Source organism: Acanthisitta chloris, unplaced genomic scaffold (genome assembly GCF_000695815.1).
Source record: "Acanthisitta chloris isolate BGI_N310 unplaced genomic scaffold, ASM69581v1 scaffold9977, whole genome shotgun sequence".
NCBI classification, from domain to species: domain Eukaryota; kingdom Metazoa; phylum Chordata; class Aves; order Passeriformes; family Acanthisittidae; genus Acanthisitta; species Acanthisitta chloris.
Genome location: NW_008680939.1, coordinates 102,719 through 110,058, shown reverse-complemented (window position 1 = coordinate 110,058; position 7,340 = coordinate 102,719).

Genomic DNA, 7,340 nt, shown 5'->3' with positions numbered 1-7,340 from the left:
TATAACACTGAAATAAAAAGGAGCTTGGGGCTTCTTGCCATCTCCTCCTCCCTCCCTGATCTAGCGCCTACTACAAAGCTCGTATTTCAGCTTAATACTGGATAAGGGTCAACTGATGTCTGGATTCTCACTCAAATATTCATTCTTCTGTCATATTATTAACAGTATTTTTCAGTTAGATGTATCTTACTTCTGCCTCAAATTATCTTCATTTCTTGCAATGATATTGCAGCCTCAGATTTTTGAGAAATGCACTATTATCGCCTAAATTGAAGCTGTTGTCTATTTCCTTGTTTATAGATAGAATCCTGCAAGTTCTTTCAAAATTAAATAGAAAAATCTCCCACTGACATTAGCAATGAGCCTAACAACAAAACCCAAGAAAATCATGGACTTCATGCTTCACCAATTTTCATAATTTTAATCTCAGAATGGCTCCATGAGCACTCCCACTGCATTCTCTATGTCTTTCAGGGAGAGCTGATGTTTGTGTTTTCCTCTGGTTTTGGCTGACCTTAACTCAGCTATGGAAACTCAGTTCACATCAAGATCTACTTCTAGATTAGGCTTAGGACAGAATTTAGATTTTTGCTTCAAGACTTGCCAAAATGGAGCATAAAATTCAGAGCACCCATATTTTACCAGCACTCCTATAATAATTAAAATCACAGAAACCTGCTATGATTAACAGATTGATTTCCACCATCTTCCAAAATTCACAAAACATGCCTGCTCCCTATATATCATGCGTATTAGCTTTTCTAGCTCCAAAACTTAGTCTAAGATCCCTTTATATTCCATACAGTCTAGTCAAGGGTTTTGAAGCAGGACAACACATGCATTATCTGTTCAAGTACAGCACATAATGAATACACAGCAAACACCACTGTCAATACTGCTACTCCTATAAGTAACTCCTAAAATCCTGGCTTTAAACCTGCAGTACACAGTGCTCACAGTTCTTTCTCTGTATATCCAGGAAAAGCAAAAAAACTTCAAAAGAAGCAGGATGCACCACTCAAGAAACACCTGGGCATACCTGCTTTCTATGACAGTTTGTCCCAAACATACTGTGTAGTTTTGGTAGCATCCTCTTTGTTCCACAAATGCACTGCTTTATTTCCTCTCCTGAAGCTCCTGTGGTAAACTGCCTGCTGTGTGAGACGTCCTAGTTTATTAAACTGCTTTCCACAATTTTCCACAATTCCACAAGTTTTGTGTTATTAATAAAGATGAAGTATTTTCTAAAGAAGCTATGCCAAAGGGCAGGAAAAATACACAAATTCTCTGTCCTTCTGCTCAGCAATTTTTAATCCTAGTATATACGGCACAGCTAAATGAGTCATAATGTTAAATGAATCAAAATTCTAACCTTCCTACAGATAGAGAGTGTAATGCACTACATGTCTATACAACACTAATAAAAACCAAACCAATAAGAAAATAAAATGTCCTAATAATGTGACCAAATGACCATTTTGCTCAGCCTTTCTCCAGGTCACTAAGATTTCCAGGCATTTGGTCAAATGACTGACAATATAATCAGAATGATGGTACACAGACTCTCTGAGCAATCAGTCAAACTCCAGAGTAATGGATTTGGTTGCAGAAAAACTCAGATGAATTGCTTGTGGTGTTTATATGCCCATCGGCCACAGTATTGGTCCAAGCAATAGTTAGGGAACCATTTACCTAGAGCCTGGTTAAAGGCTTCTTATCTACTTGTAAGTAGTGAGAGCTTCAATTTGGGTAGCTTGCTACCATAAATTTAGCAAAAGCATGTTAGGCAAGTTCACTCTATCATAGCCACACAATATTTATCAATTTTGCTGTCTCTTTTCTCTAGACATGTGTTTCTTTCACTGACAGTACTGAATATCAATTTTGCTGTCTCTTTTCTCTAGGCGTGTTTCTTTCACTGACAGTACTGAGGCAAACACATACTAGAAGACCAGCTCTTTAGGGGTCCTGTAGCGCACATTTTAAAGGAGAATTTGCCATGACAAGCAAATCCACATGAATCTCACACTTCTCAAGTCCTTAGAGGTCTCTTTGGGATTACTTTTGGCATTGGACTATATCAGAGGCAGACAAGGTTATTATTCATTTGAAAGGTACAAAGCACAGTTGTGTGGATCTTCCCACCACACCACCCTCTCAAACATCGATGAGACGGCTGATTTTGATATGTGCATTGCTAGTTTCGCTGACAGTCTAAAGTATCACCAGGCACCTGGAACCATTCCCTGGGCCTGAAGAGGAGAGTGTCTTCCTTATTCCCCACCATGCAGCTTCTCAGGACTCAGTCCAGTTTTCCAGACTCCACTGCCAACATATTTAACCCTGTAATTCAGTCATCAAAATCACAGTTGGAGTCAAAGTTAGAGTATACATGCAGGTTTTGTGTGTGTGTGTGAATTTTGTCAGGCCTTAAGTGACAATCTACCAGCAAGAAGACCAGCAGGAAAGCACTTTGCTTAAGGAAGGGGGGGGGGCTTTATTTGTGGGCTTTTTTCTTTTTTTGTTTAGCTCCTTAGTATTGCTAGGAACTGAAAGGTTTTGTGCATGAATCCACGACTCTCTTCTTTTGCGATTTTCCATAAACACAAACAAAACCGCACATTACACTCTACCTTAGTGCTGCTCCCTATGCAATTGACCATTCCTGGGAATTATGGAAATACTAGGAAGAGAATGCTTGTGCAAACACTTTCCTATTAGTCTTTTGACCTATTCATGTATTCTCGTTATGACATCCTCCAACAGTCATAGCTATACTTGATTGTCTAGAATCTAAGCAGCACAGTGCACCCTCAACTCTGCCTGTCTTCGGGGGAAGGTGACACTCCTAAGTGACAATTCTGTGCTTCACAGATCCAGATTTCATAACTTCTTTGCCCACGATTCTCCTTTTTTTCTTGAGCAGAGTGACACAAGCCTATTATGAGAGCTACGGATTTAGGAATACAATGAGCACCTTCATGAGGAAATTTGGCTGTGTGGACTGAAATCTGCTTTCACCAGTGTAACTTGTTAGAACCTTCAAAAGGTCTCTTCTGTTTATGGAGACCTACAGCATTTTTTAAAAAAAAAAAAAGAGAAGTAAATTGAGAAACATTAGACAAAGTTACCATTTTCTTATTCAGAGTTCATAGTCTGCCTTTAAAGCCTACAGAAAGTGGCATGAAAAAAGTAACTAAATATAATGACAGACTATTGAGTGAGGCTTAAGCCTCAGTTATGGAGACTTAAGAATGTGGTCGATTTTACACATGCCAAAATTCTTATTGATGTTTCTTCACATAAGTTAAATCAAGGTGGCTATTTGGGATCTTGTTTCAGCACTTGACTATATACAGGACCAAATATGAGTCTACTATTGTTACTTTACCTTTCCAGCTTCTCCCTTACTCAGTCCAGGACTATCTGGAATTTGGAGCAGACTTTCTCTGATGCTGGACCAGAGCCTTTGTTTGTTTATGGGATGGTAGATACCTAGACAACAACAATAGTGGAAATCCCATCAAGAAAATGCACTTGTAGCTTCAGTTAAATTAAATTATTTGCTGAACAGGGTAGAGATAATAGAGTCAATACTTGCTAGATCTTTAGGGTCAAATCCAAAGGAATCCCTCTACATTTTTTTATTTTTTTTTTTACTACTGGTTACTTCACCAGTAGGAAAATACAAGAATGGCAGAGGAAGAGGTGGGTGTACATCTCTCTGCTTCACAAACCAGTAAGCAAAATCAACCAGCAAGGCAGGAAATAACCAGCTGCATTTTGCAGCCAGGACTCCCACTCATCAGCCTGAGTCACCACAGAGTTCCCTTGAGTGGTGTGCTTCTGTCTCATAGCTCAGACAAGATATAAGACTTCATCTGTTCAGTCCCACCTCTGGAGCAGAGGAACAGCCCTGGTGCTTGCCCTTTACCAACCAGTGCACAGTACAATCATGAAACAGACCCAAATGTGCCCTGTCTGGGTACATCTTCATTATTTAAAAATTAAAACATGCCACAGTGAACAATGGTATTGTCTCCTTGACATCCATACACAGTTCAAGAACATTAAAACTATTCTAGCCTCCTCATCTGCTCCCTTCTGGGAGGAGAAATAAATGAGGTTTACATTAGATTATGCCTGAATAGTTACATTGCCAAATGTTTGGAGACTACAAGTGCCTAGCGAAGCTCAAGTATATTATGATACTTCACAGAGGAGTGAGGTTTTATCAAGGTCTCTACTGTCTCTTTCCATTTACCTTGCACTTACCTTAAATACAATGTGAGCCGAAGGAACTCTGCACCTCTCACAAGACACTCAATACATGAAATGATGATGCCCATAGACAGTCAGCACCTAAACCACATGTGAGTTTATGCAGTAAAATCAATGCTTTATGTCCTGAAGCAACTCTGTAAGCCAAAGCAGACTTTGGAAAATTAGAATAATAAGTTGCCTGTGAGTAGCTCCACTAAATAAGAAGGCAGCTGCTTTTGTACCACTGGATCTAAAACTTTGGGATTTTGCATGCAGACACAATTTTCTGGCATCTGGCAGGGAAACATGAATTCCAAGCTTGACACATATAGAGTCCTAATCAGATTAAGATTTAACAGCCATACTTGGTGTGAGTCTAGTTTATTTGGGATTTGAGTTAATTATTACTTTTAAAAAGGCACAACTAAATGTCAGAGGCCAGCACTATAAGATGAATAGAAATGTATATGTAGATCAGTGTTAGACGGAAAATAGTTTTGCTGTGAGACTTTGTCGGGGGAAAAGAAGCTATTCTGTAGATTTACAAAAGAAGAAATGGGACAGGAGAATGGTATATTTTGGTTAATTGCAGCATACATCTGGGAAATTAAAAAGCACTAAAAGATGGTCAGTATCTTAAAAAAACCAAAGCAATATGTTTCCCAGATTACTAGCCTATAAAACAAAAAACAGGCACAAAAATGAACTCAGATGCTGCACTGCTTCATGATGGTCTGCACTGCAGTGAAATTGCCGAGTGGAAGTTTAAAGTGATACAGAATGCAAAATACAGCAAAGAGAAAAGAGAGGAGAAAGGAGGGAAGTTCTGCTCCAAAAGACTTCCCAGTAACTCCTGCACACACACACTTCCCTCACCTAGGAAGCTGCTTTCAGCTGATACAACCACAGTCTTTCTTCAATCTCAGTTGTCACTGATCTGAGGCTTTTTGTCCACTGTCAGATGGCACATGGCATGTGTCAGACAATGGGGTTTTTTAGATTCAGTTAAAATAAACTTGAGTCCACCCAAGAGACATCCTGCCCCAGCTGCACTTCTGCTCTGTTTTACACTCTGTTCCAACCCTACAGAAGATAATAAAAAGACTAAGGATGGAAAGACACACTCTTTTTTAATTGAAATAATTTGTGCCATGTAAAATACTCAGGACAGCAGCAAGAGGGGTTTATGAATATCAGCTGAAATCAGCCTCACAGAGCAAGGGCCAATATTTGCATTTCTATTGCTTAACATTGTTTGGGTTGGAAATTTTATCAGTTTTCTGATTAACTACCTGCAGGCATGCACCAGTTTGACCTTTTGCATGCTAAATTGCATGCACTAAATTAAATTTTCCTCTCTCTCTTACCGAGATAAACAGTTGCATGACTCAGACTGCCCTTTTCCTCCTGCCATTCCATATGCAAAGTCAATCCTAGCCAGTTAATCCTCTAATTTAAGAGCAGACTTCTGTATTTTTGTAAGCGAATAGAAGGATTTAGTTTCTTTTAAGCAGTTGTGGGTCAATAATTTGTATTCAGAAATAAGAGCATGAAAATAATATAAGTTTCCTGATAACAGGTTTTCATGAGTACTTCAGAGGTGAATGAGCAATGTTCATTATTAGCTCCCTATATATTTGTAGAAACAATCTCATCAGCGACAATGGCTACTTAGCCGACTTCTACAGAGAACATGGGAGGAAAAAAAAAGAGAAAATACCGCATTCAGCAGGTGATAATTTGCCTTATTGTATCGGTAATAGATTTGAAACTCATACGTACATCAGCTCTAGATATTCACAGTTTCAAATACTAATAACTAATTTGAGAAATATTTAAATTGCATCATTACCCAGATATTTTCATTACATTCTCAATTGAAATTATGTAAATCAGGGGCAACTCTCCTGAAATCAGATGAAGATATTCTGAGACCAACCACACATACATAGTAGTACCTATTCCCCAGCAAATTATAAGGAAATGTAATCAATTTACAGACTACATTGCTGAATTTACACAAATGAAGATTGGAGGAAAAGCAACAGACAAGGCTGTGAAAGAAATAAAAATCTGTCCTTTTTCCTCAGTGGAAACTAGGAAAGATTTGTATCATTCTAAGATGTGCTCTACATTATTCTGTAGAGAAAGGGACTTCATGCTTTGTATCTTTGATTACATCACCTCAGAGAGGAAATACTTGCTTTTCTGTGCAAAGGTAATTTCAGACCTTGACTTCTTTGAATAAGCAGAATAGGCAGCAGGCCTAATTTCCCATGTCACGTTTGAGGCTGTCCAATGAAAGCTTATGTTCTGTCACATAACATGGCTCAAAGAAAACACCAGGTCTCTGTTCAATCCAGTCATGGACTATTCAGCAGCAAATGGTACACTGTTGTCAGCTCCAGTGATGACTGGCTAAGCCTCAGCTAACTGTAGTGATATACCATAAGTTCACAAAGCCTTGTAGTCAGAATGAAACTTTAGAAGTAAAAACACTCTGTAAGAGACTCCATGTTGCTCAAATTGATCAGTTCAGGATCTTTCAAAACTTTTAATAGAATGAATTCTTCTGGAAAAATAGTTTGCAAACACCATTCACCATTACTCTGATGAACTCTAGTCACAAACACAACTCTTCTCTTTTACAACAACAGATAAAACAACAATATGCTTGCAGTTTACCACAACTGTTTTCGTGGGGAAGTGTTGATTGGAAAGCATTTATGTGTTTGTCATTGTTTTGATAGTGTGTGGTTTTTTAATTTGGATTTAAATATTTTCTTTTTTTCCCCAAAGGACTGAGGCAGCCTAATTTTACCCTATACTTCATCTACCTCTTCCACACAGGTTCTCACAGTGAGGAACAAAACAAGAGCCAGCATGATGTGACTAAATATTTCTCCTTCAGCCACAAATCACAGTTTGAAAATTTCAGCTCTGCTTACCTGATATAAACAAAAGCAGATGGCAAACCGTATATTTACCATGACTGCATTAGGATTTATAGGTTGTTAATACCAGTCACTATTAAATTTTACCAGCTCTTTATTAGTATGTATCTGTGGGGTAAAAAG